General features: G+C 37.9%; 1 long non-coding RNA gene across 1 annotated transcript; it reads left to right on the forward strand.

The window, feature by feature from the left end:
• The first annotated feature begins 1,911 nt into the window (after positions 1-1,911).
• LOC134856709 (uncharacterized) lies at positions 1,912-22,313 on the forward strand. Its single transcript, XR_010164839.1, has 3 exons — positions 1,912-1,964; positions 2,116-2,277; positions 21,791-22,313. It is a non-coding gene; the product is annotated as an uncharacterized LOC134856709 (long non-coding RNA).
• The last annotated feature ends 270 nt before the right edge of the window (positions 22,314-22,583 follow it).

Below are 22,583 nucleotides of genomic sequence, written 5' to 3' on the forward strand. Positions count from 1 at the left end.
ACATAGCGTGTGGAAAGACGATTTTAAAAAACTCAAGTTTTTCTTTCAAGTTTTTTGATTTTGAAAATTAAATCATCTTTTTCACAGAAATTAATTATTAAAAGGCAGACAGAACATGCAGGGATTCACCCTGATACGAGCAATCTTGTTGCCCATAAATTCAAATGGCTAGTCTTCGAAGCTTACAATTTTTTGAGATTCGATGCAGATTTCTTGGAGCAACCATACAATCGTTCCCCTTGATAACATACTGTGGAACCCCCCCGCTAGCTATGCAGCATTTGTTAAAACTGATTTTGTGCAAACTAGCCTTTCGAAAACATGGTTTTCATTTAATACTGTTAATCGCCTGATTTAACTTCTTTCAAATTGCAAAATGGTTATGTGAATAAAATTAAGCAATGAAATAGAATTTTTAAAAAATTGCGTTTTTTCTCTTAAATCGATTCGAGGGAGGTTGTACGGTTGAACTGAAGTTTTTCCCAACGGCAATTCTTTCAAAGGTCAATTAATGAATTCGAAACTTTGATTATAATGACACAATCAGCAGTTCTCATCGGTCCTACCGCCACTTTTATAAGGTTTTTAGGGCTTGTTTTTACTTCAACAAACGAAAAACAAACGAAAAACAAAAAAAGAAAAACAAAAAGTTTGCTCACGCTCAATTCGATTTTTTGGCGCTATGATATTTGACTGTTATTCTAAGATCTCTGCAAGTCAAATAATTCAATAGAAGGCAAACATGCACTTCAATTACAAAAAAAAAACTAATGACTTGAAAAACAAGATTAATTTTTAAAATTATGGCTTGGGGTTTTTTCGTACAAGTTTAGATACCACAACTCGCAACTCATAAAAGATAGCAGTTTAACATAAAATTTTTTCCTATGGTTTGTCTAGGAAATTGATTTTTCGAAGTTTTTTAAAATCAGTTCTTTAATAGCCTGTTTTTTGGATCCATTTGTAACCCGAGCGCGTAGAAAAAAAAATAGTTGCTGCCATTCTTGTTTTTCAAGTAATTCAATTTTTAGGGCGTGTTTTTAGTGGCAAGAGAAAATCAAAAAATTTTGATATTTGACTGTTTTTCTAAGATCTCTGCAAGGCAATATGTTGAATAGAACACAAAACATGCTCTTAAAAAAGATTTTTTTTTTCTGAATTAGCTTTACGAAATAAAAATTACCCAGCGATTCTTATTAGTTGTAGCTCAAAAGACTTCATGAAAAAAGAGCTTATTCTTTCAAAAAGTTTAGTATTACAAAACTTGAAGTTTAATTTCAAATGCTCCTCGATTCTTTTGATTGTGTTATCGATATAACTGCTTAAAATAGTTTTGGTTGCGAGAAAAGCAAAAGGTTTAACTTGTTGTTCGGACCTTTTACGAAACTAGAGGACACCAAACCTACCTTAGTGTGTATTTTGCCCAATATTGACTAAATTAGCGACAGTTTCAAGGAAATCATGTGTGGTATCATATCAAAGCCTTCACAGCCGTGATTCGACTTCCAGAAAAAAAATTTTAAGGATGAAAAATTAATCTGAATAATTTCGCTTTTTTGAGTGAAATTTTCAAATTGATCAAAGATTCATCTCCAATTGTTTGCTGCTTGTTTTTTAAAGTATTCGTTAGCAAGAGTTAACAAGTTTATAGACAAAAAAATTGTATACCACAAAAATTTTCAAATCTTTTGGTTTTTTGTTCTGAACAATCGCTTAAAGATCTGTGTGGGAAATAAATTCAAATCTGGCCGAAAAATTGCAGCAGTTATATCGTCATAAGAATAAATGTTAATTAGGTACTGTTGCTGTCAGATGTCATTAAGGGTCACTTTTAACCAAATTAAGTGTTCTTCAATTTATCAGCTCGCCATGATTAGGTTACTACCACAAACCAGTTGATACAACATGAATCAACAACTTGTTAATGCATTCTGATCATGTTATAGTATCAATTGAAGAGCCAAGTGAGTAATTTAACAAGTTCGGTTTCTTTGACATCAAACAAGCAGTTATTTACAGGATCTTATTGTTACAAGAAAATGTGGTTCATAGCAGTTTGTAACTTTTTTTCTTTCTTTGTTCATTTAGTTCTTACAAGTGTTATTCTTTTTGAAGATCGGCTAGAAGAGTGTCCAGATCCGTCCAATTTTTCTCATCTGGAAATTGAAATGAATGAGTTGAAGGGACATTGGTTTGAAATAGAGCGCAGTGGGTGCCACAGGGAGAATTTTATCAATTGTGCCATGTTCTATTTCAACACTTTCAAATCGCCCAAAGGTGAAACCATATCAATAAAAAAATTTAGGCCTCTGTGTTGCTAACATGTGGATCCCTCCTCCTCCGGAAAACTGGGCTTAACCCTTCAAAATAGCGCCCTCCAAAATAGCCAAAATAAAATTTTGTTATACGCACCTCAATATAATACTACGCAGGGGCGGATTTAGGGGGGGGGGGTGTGTTGGCGGACGCCTCTTCCTTCCACCCAGAGATTCAACCCCCTGCCTACCCAAAGGGTGCGACCTTTGTACTGTTTTGAGGTATCCATTTTTGAGGACGGACCCTAAAATTTTTCTAAAGGCGCCTTTAGCGCCAATATAGACTTATTTTGAGGGGGGTGCGCGCGCCGATAAAGCGCAATTTTTTTGTCAAAATTTTCAAAAAGTGTCCAAAAACTAGAAATTTTTGCCAAAACAGTGTCTTTGTAGTAGTACTCTGGGAGAGCTCGAAACATCAATTTGGTCGACCTAGAAAAGTTCGTCAAAATTTTCGATTTTTTTTTGAAAATCCGAAACTCCCAATCCCCCCACCTCTTGAAAATCCTAGATCCGCCCCTGTTACTACAGACGTGTTGACCTAAAAAAGTCGAACAACTTGCTGGAAAGCAGTTTTATAATGTGCTCCCCTCAACCCGAAGACCTAATTCATACCCTTCCATCGAATAAATTTAGTGCCAAAAATACAATTTCATTATATTCGAAAATAACCAAACTTTTTTCAACTCATTTGGTCACTTTCGCAATTTTTTTTGCAATTCTTGCACTTATTTTTTTTTCGGCACGCCCTCTGTCTTCTTTCTCCTTTGCGCTCATATTTTTGTGGTTTTTCAAAAAGTCTATATGCACCCAGGGGCGGATCTAGGATTTTCCTGAGGGGGGGGGGCGGATTTTCAAAAAATGTTCGAAAATTTTGACGACCTTTTTTTAGGTCGACCAAAGTGATTTTTCGAGCTCTCCCAAAGCACTGTTTTACCCTTATTTTGGCTAAATTTTCAGCGCCGCAGGCAAACTTTTGAAAAAACAGTAAAAAAAGCCGTTTTTGGGCACTTTTTGAAAAATGTTGACGAAAAAATCGCGTTTTTTTGTCGCGCGCTCCCCATCAAAGTTTGGTATATATAGGCGCCAAAGGTCCCTTTAGAAAAATTTTAGGGTCGGTCGGCCAAAAATGGATTTCTTAAAAAGTATCAACGGGGGGACCCTTTGGGTCGGCAGGGGGTCGAATCCCTGAGGGGAGGGGAAGGGGGCCTCCGCCCCCCCTGTGCCGCACTCTCGTATCCTGTAAGATCTAAAAAACCTGGTTCAACATCTGTAAATTATCGGCAATTTAAACAGATAATATGACAATATAAAGATAATATAAAATAAGGCAAACATCAGTTTAACATTTTCGGTTAACATGTTATCGAACGGTTTTTTTCAACAACTTCCAAAATCTATAAACATTTTGATGGCAAACTGACCTTAATCGGACAAACCAGTAGTTTTCAAGGCCTTTTGTCTAAGCAAATCTAATTTTAGCTTTTTCACTTTCGCGCTATAATGACGTCATTAATTTAAGCGCGAACATCTTCCGCGACCAAAGGAGCAAAAACGGGTGCGAGTTTTACGGCCGGTCGAGTTAGCTCCCCGGAGCGGGTGGTAACTACGGCGGATCGGGCTATGTTGTCTTTTCCGTAATTAAGGGTTTTTATACGAGCAAGAGGGTAGTGTCCCCTTGGGCTGCGTTCGTCAACAATCCACACTAAATCCCCTGTTTTTAAAATAACGTCACTATCGGAGTGCCACTTACTGCGTTTATTTAGTGCTGGCACATAATCTCGCAGCCAACGACTCCAAATTGCGTTGGCGTAGCTTTGCGCTCGGATATATTGCTTTCGATGGTCGAAGTGCTCCTGGAAAGAGAGAGAAGGAAAGCTAGTACCATTTCGGCCTAACAAAAAATGATTAGGAGTTAACACCTCGAAACCATCCGGACTTGCACTTACTGATGTTATAGGTCGAGCGTTCAGTGATTGTTCTACAAGACAGAAAGTTGTTTCAAGGACTTCGGGAGTGAGCTTTCTACTTCCTATTATTGCGTAGAATACCCTTTTACAACACCGAACGAGGCGTTCCCAAGAACCACCGTGATGCGGGGCTGCCGGGGGGTTAAATTTCCACTTAATACCTTTTTTCGCCAGCTCTGGGGGTGCTTGATCGTTCCATGACTGAATACAATTTAAGAGTTCTTTCTCGGTTCCCACAAAATTGGTGCCGTTATCAGACCAAATGACTGATGGAGTGCCGCGACGGGCAATGAATCTTTCCATTCCCATTACACACGAACTCGTGTCCATGGATGAGACAATCTCAATATGTACAGCTCTGGTGGTCATACATGTAAAAAGGAAGCACCATCGTTTTTCAGAACTCCTCCTGATTGAGACGTAAAAGGGTCCAAAGTAATCAACACCACAGTTTGTGAAGGGAGGCTGGCGGTAACCAAGCCTTTCAACTGGAAGCTCTGTCATCATAGGTGTGACAGTTTTGGCTTTGCGCTTCCTACATATAAGGCAGTGGACTTCAATGGACTTCAATAAAGAGCGAAGGTTCAAGATTGCGAACTCTAAGTGAATTACAGCTCGCAGGTAGTCTAAGAACTGGTGCTGATAGCGATAATGAATATCACTTACGAACAATTTCACCAAAGAATGCCTTCCATCAAGGATTATGGGGTGTTTTACGTCATATTCAGTTTCAACTAGGCGGCGAATTCGCCCAGTTGAACGAATGAGGAAAGCAGGACCCATAAACGGTGCATGCTGTGCAATACGACTAGACTTTTTGACGGTTTTGTTGCAGGACAGGAGTAAATATTCCGCTTCAAAAGATTCCTTTTGGGAAATCAACAAAAGTCGTTGTTTGGCGGTTTCTAATTCAACCGGATCGATTATTTCCTTGACTTTAGTGCGGTAGTGCCGGTGTTTCGGACTAAGTCTGAGCATGAAGGCAACCACTCGCTGGAGTTTACGAAACGAGCTGAACTTTTCCCAATCAAATAAAATGGGTTGTTTTTGATTTAGTGCAACGTTTGAAAAATTAGAGGCCTGCTGTAAGCCTTCATTAAGGTCACAAGCGGGACCAGCCAGGCGGATTTTCTTAAGTATTTCTATGCTCGGCTTGAAAGGCCACTCGCCACTTTGCAGCAGACTTGGCCCGTTCACCCAGCTGCTTGTTTTTAAGGACTCCGCTGAGATTCCTCTGGTTCCTGTATCAGCAGGGTTGTCTCCACTTAAGACATGAAACCACTGGTCTACGGTCGTACTTTCTAGAATCTCTCCAATCCGGTTTGCCACGAACGTGGGTTGCTTACTACCTGAGTTTAACCACTGGAGCACAGTGGTGCTGTCAGTCCACATGAACGTGTTTGACACAGGAATGGTTAGAGCTTTGAGGACATCTTCCTTCAAGCGGGTAGCGAGTAACGCGGCCTGCAGTTCAAGCTTCGGTATGGAAAGCGCTTTCATGGGCGCCACTCTTGCTTTTCCAAAGACGAAGGCAACTTGTGTTTCGAGTGAAGTTTTCACACGGGCGCGAAGAAAAGCTACAGCACAAAAAACCTCTTCCGAGCTGTCACCGAACATGTGTAACTCAACCCAATCGACTGGTGCAGAGAAGTAGCTGCGCTTTATACTCATTTTCCCTAGAGATGGCAAACCAGAGTGCCAGGCAAGAAATTTTGTCTTGATATCAATGGGTAGCTGATCATCCCATTGTTGACCATGAATGCGCCAGATTTCTTTCAACAATAATCGCGCTCTTACGGTATAGGGCGCTACGAGACCTATGGGGTCGAAAACGGAAGAAACAAAACTTAACACTGTTCGCTGTGTTATCGAATTTTTAAGTTCACGGTTGACACCACGGCTTACGACCAAAGTGTCGTCAATATGGTCCCACTTCAGACCAAGAACATGAGAAGAATTATCCCCACAAGTTACAATATTTTTACTTTCCTGTTGCGGCGCGCTTTGGGGCGGGTTTAACTCTATATTAATTTTAGTTACGTTACTTATGAACTTAGTTAATCTAAAACCACCTAGAGCTAACAGAGTAATCAACTCTTGACTCATTTTAAATGCAACATCAGGGTCCTCAAAAGAGTCAAGGTAGTCGTCCATATAAAATTTCTCTAGAACTGCGGACGCTGCGTCAGGGAACATCGCCTGATTATCCATTGCAGTCCGTTGCAATGCATAATTTGCACACGTTGGCGAATCTCTCGCTCCAAAGATATGTCTGGTGTACTGGTGTACAACCACATCGGCTGTGGGGTCCTCCCGCCACAGAAAACGAAGAGATGGTTGGTCCTCTGGAAGGACCCCTACTTGTAAGAACATCCCTTCAATGTCAGCCGATACGGCAAAATGATGTTGACGAAAACGGAGGAGAACGAACACAAGGTTCTGCAGTAGGTCGGGTCCTACTAGCAACGATTTGTTCAATGACGTACCGTGGAATTTAGACGCTCCGTTAAGGACACGCCTCACTTTACCAGGTTTGTTTGGGTTCACCACGGGATGGTGAGGAAGATACCACTCGCGTATGCTGCGGTTCAAAAAATTATGGGGAGGAACTTGAATCACGTATCCTTTACTCAAATCATCTTCGATAGTTTTTGAGTATTGATCCCTTAAGTGAGGATCTTTCGCTAAACGTTTTTCCAACGATTTTAACTGAACCAAAGAGGAATAGTAATTATCTGGTAACATGATAGATTCGTCTGCCCAAAGCATACCTACAACGTATCTTGATCCATCGTGGACGGTGGAGGAACCAAGTATTTTAGCCGCCCTTTTGTCTTCGGCTGAACGGGAATCGACCTGTTTGTAGGCTCCGTATGACTCTATTTCATACCAGCGTTTGATTTGACAAGCTAGTTCGGTATCATCCGTATTGCACTTGAAACAAGTAGAAAGGAAACCAGTAGATGTCGGCATTGGGCCGCTCAAGACCCAGCCTATTGGAAGGCGAACCGCGACGGGCGATGTGTTTGGATCGGCCTCACTCTTGAAATACTCCTCAGGCCGAATAGCATGGAAGGAGTCTTGACCAATTATTAAGTCTACATCGGCGTAGCTGTACACAATTGGTTTGATTGGAGCAAGGTACGGATACTTGCTCTGTAATGCAGGGATGTTGACGGTATCGGTACCGACTTTAAGTTCATCCTTGACAAATGCGGTTAATTCGAATATGTATTCGAATCCATCGAAGTTAGAAGATACCTTCATCTGAACTTGTTTCGTTTTAACAACAGTCGTTGTGTTAATACCATTTACTGTGAGATCCAAATCTTTTCCTGAAAGATTCAGACATTTGACTAATTTAGCCGATATCCAGGAATGACTAGATGCTGAGTCACACAATGTTAAACAATCAGCACTCTGGAAATCGGTGGAAACTTGGAGCTTGATTATGGGCAGTAACCCTTTCGATGTTATGATTGATGATTGGTCGTTCGAGATTGCGCAACTTACATCCAACGGAACGGGATTAATGTCTGCATGATTCGAACTTGCGTTTGGTATATTCTTGCTGAATGATTTTCGATCAGCGTTTGTGCTCGCTTTATCCGGCTCTGCATTAGATCTTGGTTGACCAGCGTTGGGTCTTGTATGGCTATCATTTTTGTCCGGATTTCGACTAGGAAAAACACGTTCAGCCCCATGGAGAAGTACACTATGGGTGCTAGTGCAACCTGGTTTGGTGCATTTCTTTGCTCTGGGACATTGCCGGAATGCGTGGTTCCCTTGTAAGCAGGAGAAGCACAATTTGTTTTCCGCAGAGAATTTCGCACGTTGTGTTGGAGTTTTCTCCTTAAACACAGAACACTTCCACAAGGCATGTTTCCCCTTGCAGAGGATACAAGAAGGATATTCAAACTTTTTCAAAACTGTACTTGTCGAGGCAAAAACTCTCGTTACAGCTTTAGTTTTGGATGGCTCTTCGACTTTGGGCTTTCCAGGCATATTTTTCATTTGCTCATGAGCTTCTGCTTTATCCTTTAACCAATTGTTAAAGTCAATTAGGTTGGGGCGTGACCAATTACGTTTCACGACAAAAAGTGACCACGATTCTCTCATGTTTGGTGGAATTTTCGAAAGAGCTTGATTTAACAAAGAGACGCTTTTCAAATCTTCTTCATAATCAAGAGACCTAAAGACAGCCACTAGACTTGAAATGGTCATCGAGAAGCTAATGATGTTCTCAGAGTTGTGCATTCGAAGCTGCGGGAAACTGGACAACTTATCAAGGTGGGCCGTAATTACGTTTTGTGGCTTGCCAAACTTTCTTTCTAGAGTTTTCAGAGCATCTTTATACATTCTTCCACTGTATGCGAACTCTGCTATGGCTGACTTAGCTTTTCCCGTAACTAATGTTTTTAAATAAGTCAACTTCACATCATCGCTTAGGGACGCTGCGTCTACAGTACTGCAAAATTGGCCAAACCATTCGTGCCATTGGAGCGGGTTGCCATCGTACTGGGCCAGCTTCCATTCTGGAAGGGGATCCTTCTTTGAGACTGACAGAGCTTGGACTAAGTCTTTCAGTGTAACGGCTTGCGGTTGGGGAACTGGTTGCAACGACGGTAATGTGTTGCTAGGATCAGCTGCAAAAGGTTGCTGCTGATATATGTAAGTGTTTTCAGCCGATGCGTCGTGATTGGGAAACCCATAGTAAACGGTACCACCACTTGATGCGTGGGGGAATTGTTGCTGAGATATTGGCGTTACGGATGAAAAAACACCAACAGATGGGTTTGTGTTACCATCACTTGTTACCCCAGTGATGCATTGGGTGACTGCGGGTGTCCACTGTGACATTAGTGGCAAGTTGGGCTGACTAATAACGGCAGGCTGTCCGCTAAACGGATTGTTCACTGACGCAGGGTTGCTATACACGTTATGTGATAGCAAGTTTTGATTTCTGCAGATTAAATTTGCAGGTGGTTGTGACACAATGTCATGGGGGGTGTATCCAGAGTATTGATTGGAGATGGCGGGCATGTTTCCAACAACTCGGGAATCGTTATTGAAGTTGTTGACGGGGATATGTTGAATGGAAGACAAAGGATGAGGTACAGAGAAGTAACAGCATACCGGAGTATTGGTAGCTGCTGTTCCAGCTGGATTAAAAAATGATGATGTATTGTTTTCGCAAAGTGTAGCGTTATTGGAAATAAGCAACGACTGCGTTTCGTGCTCAGGATTAGTGGATACAGCGTGCTTGATTCCATCGCCATCGCTGAAGGAGACGGTTGGTTGATAGGGATAACATTGTTGATCACAATCAAAAGTCCGATTCGGCAACGATCGCCGAGGTGAAGTTTCCGCTGTGGACACATTTCTGTGTTGATGCGAACCACTTTCTATATTTATACAGTTTTCAAACTTTGAAGAAGACGGAATTACCTTGGGTCCTTTTTGGTTTTCTAATGCATGATCAACCCAATCGTTTACCCTGTCAGAACGACGATCAACCGAAGACGCCAGCTCGAGATGCTGATCTATTTCAGACTCTTCGAGGTATTCAGTTTCAACCATTTTTGCTTCAGCTACTTTAATACGATTTTCTTCGCTTAATCGTTCCATTTCAAGCCGACTTTTTTCGATTCGTAAACGATGTTCTTGCTCTTTACGGTCAATTTCAAATTTAATTTCTTGTTGTTTTCGTTCCATCTCAATCAGATGCTGTTGCTCTTCGATGATGGCTTCCTGTTGTTTCAGTCTTAAGGTTGCTTCGTGTTGTTTTTCCAACTCTTCTCGCTTCATCTTCGCTAGGAGCAGCTCTTTGCGGCGCTCACTGGGGGTCAATGATTTCATTGAGCTTTGCTTACTCGACCCGGATTTTGCCGATTTTGATGAAACTTTTGATCGAATAGTTTCACTGACGCAGACCTCTGAAGCTTGATTAGATTCCATATGAGCGCGAGCCTTACCAGTTACTTCATCGTTAACTTTAACTATCCTATCCCACCATGCAGCCAACTCCGTTAATAATTTGCTATGGTTATCGGTTTTATTAGCTAATATCACAAGTTCATCATTTTTAGCCAATGCTTTTTCGAGAATACTCTTGCAAGATTCAATTAAGGCGTTTATTTTTGTTTTCCGAATTGGTCCCTCTAAACTCTCAGTTATGCGACTGTGAACTACGGAAAGCTCATTTTCTAGTGATGTTCGACCATTCATCAATCGTCGATATTTTAACTCAATTTGTTCTGTCATTTTGATTACTTTTAAACTTGTTCACTTCTACTCAACCGCTCAACTGCTCAGTTTGAGAGAGAAAAAAAAAGAAGAATAATTAATTTAAGACCTTATATTTAGTATTAATAAATACATTCTGACTCATTAAACAATATCACACCTTAGAGAAGCAATTTATTTAACTCCTAGTGCTGCTCAGCATTTCTTCTGTTTCGATTAGCTTGCCGCTTGCGTTTTCCTGGCTTAGGAGTATTTTTCTTTGAAATAATATACTTCAAATTCTTGCTATAACGCCTAAGGATCGTAAACGTTTTCAGTTCTAGAGAGGGATCCTGGTGTAGTTCTAAGTACTTTTGCCCTAACTCAGTGAGGTTCTGCTTCCTTCTAGATATCAGGTCTGTTACTATATTAATAACTAATATACCTGACTCTTTCAACTTACTATATATATCTTCCGTGCCTACACGCTTACAGTAAACGATTGCATAAATATTGCGTTTATAGTTTAAAAGAATCTTCTTAAGCTGGTTAGGAGTTAGTGCGTTAAAGTTATTACTACGGTGTCGACTAATAGAGTTATTAACAGCGTCGTGCCAAATAACAATGTCGGTTCGGTTTAAGAGATAGTGATCAAGTTGATACTGACAAGTTTTACGGACGTTCACTGCGTTATGGTTGAAACTTAACCCGGGAATGGCTAAGCACGATTGAGATACACGCTTTTGCGAAGCGGGGGACAGTTTTTTCAAAGCGTGGTGCAGCGAGCTAGCAGCTAGTATGAACATTTAGTGATTTAAATCAACTTAAGAGGGAGGGAATCAAGCAAACCGCGACCTGACCTCCCGCAACACCCTGAGCTAACAAGGTTGTAGCAAAAGGTAAGACGATTTGCTTAATAATACGCTACGGGTCTGGACTACGGCTAATTTTATCCAATTGAACTAGTTTAGTTAGCTGCACCACGTTTCAAGAATAAACCCGGCGTTTTTTCAGATTTTTTTTTTTTTTTTTTTCGAAAATTTCGGATTTTTTTCCAAAAATTTTCCAAAATTTTCCGAAAATTTTTTTTTTTTTCCACGTTTTCACCCAACGGTTCAAGTTCCAACAATAACCTGATGCGTTTGCGAAATTTTGATTTTTTTTTTTTTTTTTTTAAGTCCAAAACTTGGGGCAAAAAACTCGACTCGGTCGTTTAAATTAAATTATTATGAAACTAGGCGCTTTGCTGAATAATTTGCAAAACTTTAAAATTTTTGAAAAAAAAAAAAAATCAAAAATTTTCAATTTTTTTTTTTCCAAAATTTTTGGCCTTTTTTTTCGATACGGTGTTGAGCTTAGAAACACGGTGTTAGGATAACGTAATTAAGGTTTATGAGGCCGGTTTTTTCCTAAACCCACAAAAAATTTTCTGATCGGGTTTTGGTATAGAGAAAAATTGGGGGTTACGATTTTGCCATCAAAAAACCTCGCATCAGAATTTAAAGCATCAAATCAGCAAGTTAGCACAAATGGATAAAGTTTTGGTTTTTTAGTCTTACAAGTTTTGTAGAGGCGTTCACCGGTAGAATCCAAATTCCACAGAAAACTTCGAGTGTCGAGAAAAAATGGGTGTCCACAATCCACAATCAGGATACCTGAAAAGGCCTCCCCTTCTCCTAACTGGGACGTTTCGGACACTCGGGTCTTTTCTGACAATCGGGTCGTTTCGTCCAATTGGGCCGTTTCGGCCAATTGGTCACCTTCTGACAATTTTCGGCTAATTGGACACTTCTGGCCAATTCGGCATCTTCGGGCCACTTTCGGCTATTGCACAATTTCTGCCAATTGGGTCAAGTTTGGACAAATGTCGACTAATTGGACAATTTTGGCCAATTCGGATACTTCAGGGCAACTTTCGGCTAATTGCACAATTTCGGCCAATTGGGTCGTGTTTGGACAAATATCGGATAATTGGACACTTTCGGCCACTTGGGATACTTTAGGGCAACTTTCAGCTAATTGCACAATTTCGGCCAATTGCGTCGTTTTTGGACAAATTTCGGCTAATTGCACAATTTCGGCCAATTGGGTCGTGTTTGGACAAATTTCGGCTGATTGCACAATTTCGGCCAATTGGGTCGTGTTTGGACAAACTTCGGCTAATTGCACAATTTCGGCCAATTGGGTCGTGTTTGGACAAATTTCGGCTAATTGCACAATTTCGGCCAATTGGGTCGTGTTTGGACAAATTTCGGCTAAGTGCACAATTTCGGCCAATTGGGTCGTGTTTGGACAAATTTCGGCTAATTGCACAATTTCGGCCAATTGGGTCGTGTTTGAACAATTTTCGGCTAATTGCACAATTTCGGGCAATTGGGTCGTCTCTGGAAATTTTCGGCTAATTGGTCACTTTCGGCCAATTGGGTCGTCTCTGGAAAAATTTCGGCTAATTGGTCACTTTCGGCCAATTGGGTCGTCTCTGGAAAAATTTCGGCTAATTGGTCACTTTCGGCCAATTGGGTCGTCTCTGGAAAAATTTCGGCTAATTGGGTTGTACTGTCCGGAATATCGTCCTGAAAATCCTCTGGAATATCGTCCGGAATATCGAGTCCTGAAAACCCTCTGGAATATCGTCCGGAATATCGAGTCCGGGTCGGCGGACCAAAATGTGCCGCACTCTCGTATCCTGTAAGATCTAAAAAACCTGGTTCAACATCTGTAAATTATCGGCAATTTAAACAGATAATATGACAATATAAAGATAATATAAAATAAGGCAAACATCAGTTTAACATTTTCGGTTAACATGTTATCGAACGGTTTTTTTCAACAACTTCCAAAATCTATAAACATTTTGATGGCAAACTGACCTTAATCGGACAAACCAGTAGTTTTCAAGGCCTTTTGTCTAAGCAAATCTAATTTTAGCTTTTTCACTTTCGCGCTATAATGACGTCATTAATTTAAGCGCGAACATCTTCCGCGACCAAAGATTCCTTTTGGGAAATCAACAAAAGTCGTTGTTTGGCGGTTTCTAATTCAACCGGATCGATTATTTCCTTGACTTTAGTGCGGTAGTGCCGGTGTTTCGGACTAAGTCTGAGCATGAAGGCAACCACTCGCTGGAGTTTACGAAACGAGCTGAACTTTTCCCAATCAAATAAAATGGGTTGTTTTTGATTTAGTGCAACGTTTGAAAAATTAGAGGCCTGCTGTAAGCCTTCATTAAGGTCACAAGCGGGACCAGCCAGGCGGATTTTCTTAAGTATTTCTATGCTCGACTTGAAAGGCCATGGTCTAATCCGCCCCTGTATGCACCCTTTCTTTTTCACTCGAGAGAAAATCAAATAAAAATGCAGCCTGTTAAGTAATGTCTTTGAAATCATCATTCGTTTTTGTCTATTAAATGCATCAAAAAAAAGTTAAATCTTGGTTTTATTTGCAACTTCAATGCCTTCAATGCCCCGACAACTTCCACTTAATGAATTGTTTTGTCTCATATAGTTGTAGCTTAAAAAAAATTCGACAAACTCGTTATTTCTCAATCTTTACAAATATATGACATCGAATTGCAGTTCATTTAAGACTTTCATTTGTCAAATTAATTTAATATGAATTTGACAATATAACGATTTGTCCCAAGAATTTAGCATGTTGCATTGTGTTCTCACATTGTTATGAGCACTTTTTTTTCTAACTTACATTTTCTGTGTTTTCAACTTTGACTCAGTTTTCGGATCATCTAGTTCTTAAGTCCTTTTATTAACTGGTTTGAAGATTTCAGCATCAAGTATGCCTTCGTTCAGCTTTTGTGTTTTTTACTAAGAAATTTGGTCTATTCATAAACCTGTAATTCTTTAAAGAGTAAATTTTGTCTCTAATGCGTATTTTGCAAACGATTCCAGATTTTGCATTAAAAAGAAATCCAAATTATTGTTCCGACTTTCGATACGAAAGTAACGGAAAATTTGTGCTCGGGGTGGATTTTTTTTCTTCAGATAAATTTCGACTTTTTAACTAGCCATTTTTGACGGATTTTTTTTGTATCATTCAAAAAGTATTGTTGTCTTGAGCTTCAATTTGAAAGGATATTTCACCTGTGATCATTTTTTGTAAAGTTATGGGGGTTTAAAGATCGCCATTTTGGCCAATTTGGGACAATTAACGCGCTATATAATTCGCGCTATTAACGCGTAAGCGGAGATTTAATCCGTCTTAGAAATCGTTCCAAATTGGTTGAAAGAAGCTTATTTGCCATAATTGATTTGTTACAAGGAGCGAAAACTATTGTTTAGTACTTAATATGGCGTGTGGTTGGATGATTTTTTTTAAAGAAAAATTTTCAAATTTTAGAAGAAAAAAAATTTCATTTTATTTTATTTCATATAATTTTTTTGTTTTGTTGATGATATTGCTGCTCCATAAAGCTTAAAGCCAGTCGGAACATTCAAGGCTTCGCCCTGATACGAGCAGTCTTGTTAACTTAAGTATTCATTCGTCAAAAAGCAAGTATGTTTGCAAGCTGCCAGTGGATGATAACAACGCCTTTCTCAGATTTTTTTGACGGCATCAAGATTTTAAGAACGAAGTTGATGTGCTTGGATTCCAAAAACAGCAATGACCACCAAAACACAAAAAAAAAGTTTTTCTAATTGTTTTCAATCTAATTTTGTAAAAAAAAAACAGGACACTAATGCGTTCTGAATTGAGTCAAGTATATTCTTTTAAAAATGACGGCACCAATAGTTAAAAATAGGACGTTCTCCACACACTTAGCGTCTTGTGCCATCTCGCGCAGCGAAAACAAGATCGATTGAAGGAGCAAAGTAAGCTACCATCAATACAGCGTCTTTTTAGTACTTTAGGAGAGCTCGGAAAATCAATTTGGTTGACCTAAAAAAATGTCGATAAAATTTTCAACAATTTTTTGAAAGTGCGACCCAAGAAAATCCTAGATCCACCCCTGCATATAGATAACTAATATTGGCTCAAAATATTAAGAATAATAAGTTGATAATTCTAGTCTAAATTTACCATGATAAAATTTTTCAACTCTTTATTCCACATATTCAGATCGGAGATTTTGCTCCCTTTTTATTTTTTCGATTTTGCATTAAACGAAAGAAACACGCCACTTATTCAATTTATAGTTGCTACAATTCATTATGGTTTTCAATTCGACCCTTTAGTTTTTGTATCCTTTAAATTACGTTGATTTGTTTGGCAATTTTGAAAAATAATCAATCGAATAGTTCCCAATGTGGAAAAATGTCCCGACACCTTATTCTGATTAGCCCTCATTGTTTTCAAAACGAAATTTGGCGTTTCTCGGAAACACTGAGTGCTGAGGATTGTCCTTAAGAGTTTATTGATGATACAGAAAACTTAACACTATATTAACCCAAAGCAAATTACACTCACTCAAGCTCGATCAAAATTTTTTGGTGCTTGCAATATCGCCATTTTGATCCCTAGATACGATCACGGGACATAAAAGTTGCATTTTTTTTATTTCAACGAGCAAAGTATTAGTTTTTCCTTCACATTTTTGTTGTCATTTTCTCTGTAAATATTTTAAAATTCAAATTTTGACAAAGGCTTCATAAAACTGATTGAAAAGACTTAGCCTGCCCAAAACTTTTTAATTTAAGTTAATTTTTGTCTCGAAGGCAAAATTGAGGCAGTATATCATTACTAATCTTGAAGGTTGAAAGTGTTCTTGCTGTGGAACATTCTCGCAAAGATTACAAAGAGTTCAAGTTCATAGCTCAAATTAGTTTCTTGGGAAAGTAATAAGCTTATCTTTCTCGTTTTGTCGCCAAAAAACGACAGGTAATAAAAATGAAAAGTTACTCGCAACAATATGCTTTGACGGCACAGACATTAAAAGGTCTTGGGAGTTATCAAAGCTTAGCCATAGTTTAAGCACAATACAACTGCCAATGAAAACTCTGTGCATGGATTGGAACAGTAATTTTTCCAAACTATTTGCTGGAAAAAATTTTTTGTTTACTTATTTTGATCATCTGCCTGAAACTGTTCTTGAAGTTCAGCCGTTTTTCGACATTTGACCAAAAAACACGTGAATTCTGTTGTTTGCCGCTTTCTGGCTGTATGAAGTGTAGGTCAAGGTTATCCGAAGAAAGAACTAACTTGAGCCCATAAATTCAAATACTTTATAATGCTTTAAGGTATTTCTACAAAAAGAACACCTCTAAAACTAGTTTTAATACACTTTATCAAAAGTTTTTCAAATTTTGGCATTGCCAAGTCCTTCCAAAAAATAGCTAGCTTCTGTTAAGTTTCGAACCTTAGAGCCTAAAGAGATGCAGAGAAATAGCAAAAAAATGAAAAAAGAAATATTTGATGGTTAAAATCGAAAGTTTTCTATGACCTGTGTACGAATTCAAAAATTACTGTTTGACATTTGCTACAAACTAAACAAACTAAACAAACTAAACAAACAAAACAAACTAATTTTAAAGTTTATTGCTTATTAACTTTTTCCAGTCAAAAACTATTCGAGATTGTTTACCTTGTTCCGGCGTTTGAAGAAAGTGAGAAATATATTAGCCCGGGGTGGTTGTTTTTTGTTCCGACCAATTTGCAAAAATTCTCTCGGGTGACCGATACCTTAACCTTCAACTTCGCAGAAGGGCTGCTCTCAGTATTATACTAGGCTGACTTTACGGTATCTGTAAAACGAGTTTTACTAAATTGATTGTTTTATACTTTGATGATGGAAAGAAAAAATAACGCGCATTATTTGCAAATTAATTGGAGGCAAGCTAATTGGTTTTCTCAATCATACTTACAACTCAAGTTTTAATTTTTAAATTGGGATATTTTTAGCCTAAAGTTCATAGTTTGTCAATATTCATTTAACTAAAAATAATTCGAGATCAGGTAATGGGCAGTCGAAACTTTCAGGGCTTATGCCTTGAAACGAGCAGTCTTGTTGCTCATATTTGACTGTTTTAAGCAACTCGATTTTCCAACTATACGAATGAGATGAAAACTGGCAAATTTCGAATTCCGATGAACTCTCCGAATAATTGAAGACAAGTTTGTTGTTTCAATTTAATTTGGCTAAATTAATTATAAGACATAAATTCGACCTTCAGCCGAATGATTTTTTTTTCAGTTTAAACAAAATTCCATTTACTTCAATTTTCACGTTTTGGTCAAATATTGTTTTTAAAGTTTGCCAAACAAATTTTTAAATTTTTTCTGGAGGGCAGCGGTGCGGCTTCTTATATAAAAAAAAACGTTTTCCAGTATAAACTTGTTAAAATCGTCTCGATGCACTGGCTTTCAAAAAAAAACTTAATGCATTTTAAGAAGATTAGCGTGTCACGCACCTCCGATGCTTCCAGCCTGTAGATGAGCTTGATAATTGTTTATATGTACAACTTAAGTTAAAAAAACAGCAAAACTAATGCAACCGCAAAAGTAGACAGGGGCATCCGACAACACTTCATAAATGAAACGCAGCTCAAGTTCAAGGTTGTATTTCACCTAAAATGGTCAAATATCCTAAGCCCTTGAGTTTCAGATTTTCATATTGTTAATTCAGACACCAACCTTTAAAATAGCAGACAGCATTTAAAGGCACTTTTCATATTTAAAATTTTCTGGAACATTTTCAATTGCGAACTTGATTTCATAATTGAGAACTGAATCATTTATTTCCTTTAGCTCGTACGTATATCATTTGCTTCCACCAGTCGTTTAATTTACCGTAATCTGTTCAAATACATCGCACTCTTTTTTCTTTGTTTAATTTGTAAGTTTATGTTTTTTGAAAATTAAGTTTTTGAAATCATCATTAACATCTTCATCTCGAAAACTGAAAATTTTTGGTCGGTCGTAATTAGGGGCCAGATACGCAGCGCATGAGAATACCCTGAGAGCACCCAAATCTAGATTGGGGTTTTCAAAGAAGTGTTCTTTGCCTGGGAGTACCCCTCTCAAGGATTTTCGCCTGAGAGTACCCTGACAGCACCCATATCTAGATTGGGATTTTCAAATAACTCGAAAAATATAAGAATTTGAGCAGTCATTTTTGGAGGTAAGACTTACAAACCATTCGAGTACCAACCCTGACCTTGACAGCACCCAACAAAAAAATGAAGTTTTTGAAATCACATGAATTTTTTTAAAATTGTAATTGTTGTATCTTGTAAACTAAAAGGATTTGGGTATTCATACTCGGGGGCCAAATTCGCAGCCTCTAGGTTAACTCTGACATCATCCCACTATTGGTTTACTAATTTCAAAATACTTGAAATAAACACCGAACTCAAATTAGAAAACTTAAACATTCATAAAAATTCTTAAACACGCAAAATTTATGTACAGCCAAAATTATTCAATGAAAAAGCTTGAACATGGTGGGATAACGAAGCCCGAATTTAAGTATAGAAAGAATTTGGGAGCAAAACAATAAAGCATACGTTTGAAATCCTACCATTGTTGAAATGGCTTTTGGCAACTCATCTCAGAAGTTTGTAAGCCCGGGTTGACCTCCATAAACCGAAAATGCTTATCTTACATTTCCCCACACGGAAAATGCTTATCTTACAATTTCCTACATCAAATGTATGGAAAATTGTTTATCCTACATTTTCCATATTTGAAAAAATGCTTATCCTAGAGTTTTTTTTAAACAATTTTTTGAGTCTATGAAACTGTAGAAAATTGTAGGATAAGCATTTTTTCATATATGGAAAATGTAGGATAAACATTTTTCCATACATTTGATCTTCAACCCGGCAGTGGAATGACAGGCAATAACTGATAATTCGACGCGCAATCTCTTACACTAAAAAGGTTCTTAGCGATGTAGTTTTTGGACATTCGCTTTTTTGCCATCATTGCTGTTGGGTGTCTCACAAAAACTGTTATGGCAAAAAAGCTACAGTCGAAAAATTACTTCGACAGTAGTTTTTTTAGTGTAAAAGATTGCGCGTCAATTTTCATCAAATTTGCTTTCTTTTTCTTAAATTTTTGTTATCGAGAATAATTTTAGATGACTGATTCTGCTTTAAACTGAGTTCAGTTTAGCATTGTCTTCATCAATTTCAATATTTTTATATGCGGTTAAAAAGAGCGTTAAGATAGCGGTAATCGAAAATCAATTGATTAAGCGGCTGTAGTTAAGTAAGAATTTCTTTTAGATCTTTTTTTTTCTAATTTTTTCTCCCGTGCTGCTGAGTTTTCTCTTCCGAACTTTTGTTTGTTTGACTGTCTGTACCAAAATTGTTCGATTTTATGCATTAAAAAACTACACTCCAAAAATGTATCGTGTAACTTTACCTTAGAAGTTATCGTGTGATGCAAATAATTGTGGGCTCTTTTTTAGCTTTGCGTGTTCGATGAGTAGCGAGTTCGACGATTTATCGGTGCAAAAGGAAAACACGCGATTTTATAGCCTTTTATATGATTTAACGTGTGTACTTGCAGGATTTGCGTCGCATGTTTTACACGACAAATACTATAGTTTGTACATAAAAAATTGAAATTTATTGTGTAAGAAATACATGAGTAATCGTAACAATGGTGCAAAAAAGGTTTAATTTACACGACAAATCGCGTAATTTTTATACGAAAATTATCAGTTTTTCGTGTAAGAATTACATGATTTATCATGTAAATAGATCTTTTTTTTTCGTATGCTTAACACGATTACTCGCTTCTTTTTTACGCGACAAATTTACGTTTTTTTGTGTAAAAAGTACTCGAATTGTTGTGTAAAACATACAACACAAATCGTGCAAATTTACTCGAAAATTCATATAAATAGTTACAAAATGTCCCTTTGATACCGATAAATTGTGTACGCCAGATTTATAGAGTAGGGCCAATTGTTGTCACATGTCTCAGTTTTCTAGACTATATTGTTGATCCGGCCGTAAAAAGGGTAACAACTCTGCTGAGTTTTTTTTTGTTCCGACTTTCGATACGAAAGTAACGGAATATTTGTGCTCGGGGTGGGTTTTTTTTCTTCAGACAAATTTCGACTTTTTAACTAGCCATTTTTGACGGAATTTTTAAATATCATTCGAAAGGTATTGTTGCCTTGAGCTCAAATTTGAAACGATATTTCACCTGTGTTCATTTTTTGTAAAGTTATGGGGGTTTAAAAATTGCCATTTTGGCCAATTTGGGACAATTAACGCGCGATATATTTCGCGCTATTAACGCGTAAGCGGAGAGTTAATCCGTCTTAGAAATCGTTCCAAATTGGTTAATAGAAACTTATTTGCCTGCCATAATTGGTTTGTTACAAGGAGCGAAATCTATCCTTTTGTACTTTATATGGCGTGTGGGGGGATGATTTTCATTTTAAAAAATTCACATTTTAGAAAAAAAAATGTTCTTTTGTTTTATTTCATTGAATTTTTTAATGTTATTACTGCTCCATAAACCTTAAAAGGCAGTCGGAACATTCAGGGCTTCGCCCTGATACGAGCAGTCTTGTTTGGTTTTACCTTCTTTTTTCATGCAAAATCATTTATGAACTTCAGATGAGATCGAATGATTCATCATGCTAAAATAATTTCAACTGTGCTAAAATAACAGAGTTTTAGTTTCACTTTCGGTCGTTCTGTAACTTAAAGCGTAGGAGTACTGTTCATCTCTATGCAAATCACCCCATATCAGAAACCATGCTGGGGTCTTTTTTTTTTCCGCCCAAAAATGATGTTTCATATTCTTGAAACGAAACTATGTTCTCCGAATTTGATGATGATCGGAAATAGCCAATCATATAAAAAAAATATCAGTTCGAAAAGTTTTTTAAAATTTTTTAGTATGCCCATAAATCAGGCCAAATATATTTTCAGCCCGAAAATATAGCTTGTTTTTGTCAAATAATTGAATTAAACTTGTCTCGAAGTACCTGTTGAGCAGGGTCCGGGCTAGAAAAACAGGAAATAATTTCAAGAAAAAAAAAGATTGACCACCCTCAAATTTACTCAAATAGGCACGCCATTTCGGCCTTGTTGGCAATTGTCCGAACAAAAAATTATTACGACTAATGTTTTGTTCGTCGCTTCAATAATTTGGCTCCACAAATTACAAAATATTAACGGAATAAGTAAAAAAGTCCCCATTATGAAATAAGACAGCCATAATTTATCTTCTAGAACGAATATTAAACTTTCAGATTTTACAGTGGCTTCCTATTTTTGCTTGATTAAGATACGATGGTTCGTTTTTGGCAATTGACTGAACGCAAATTTTTGACTTTTTTTGAGCCACTTGATGTAATAATTTCAGGTGAAACAAATCAATTTTCGCTTTCTGGCTATAACTGGTTTCTCGGAAATAAAGAACACTTCGGAAAATTGATTCCTCTACACCCTGGAAACTGGCAACAATTTTATCTCTCGTTCGACAAGCCGTATTCTACCTCATCGAATGCTCCGCTCTTAGTTCGCGTTGTGGAAGTTAACAAAGACAGCCATTTGGTTCTGTATTCTTGCACTGAAAAACAGGGCATGCTTTTCAAATACGTTGAGGAATATGCTTGGCTGCTATCTCGAAGACCATTGATAGATCCCTGGACTTTGAGCCACTTAGAGAGGCGATTATCAGGCTTAACTAATTTGGAACCGTGGCAGTTTTGGCGATCGTGGAAAAAGACGTGCAGACAAAGTCAGGACTTCGAAAAAGAATTTGGCTCAATTTTGAGGAAACAAGATAAACTTGAGTAACATCAGAAGCTTTCAGAGTTTATCGGCAACAAAAATCAGAGAACAGTTATTGAATGTACAGTTTTTATTGTGTAAATGCCACAAGCGAGATGAAATATTTCAAATAATTTTCATTTCTAAAAAATTGAAACAAACTGACTGAAAGAAATATAGAAGAAAGATTTTTCGGTCTACTTGATGAGAAATAAGGCCCAAATGTTAGCTCCGGACGGTTCATATCGTTCGGCATTCAAGTTAACTGTTTGGTACCTACAATTTTCGACATCCATAATTACGCTTCCGAGTAGCAAGCGTTATCAAATCGGAATACAGACTTATTTCGTGTTTGAACAAATTGTTTAACAGAATTACTTAAA

This window comes from Symsagittifera roscoffensis, chromosome 1 (assembly GCF_963678635.1).
Source record: "Symsagittifera roscoffensis chromosome 1, txSymRosc1.1, whole genome shotgun sequence".
Taxonomy (NCBI): domain Eukaryota; kingdom Metazoa; phylum Xenacoelomorpha; order Acoela; family Convolutidae; genus Symsagittifera; species Symsagittifera roscoffensis.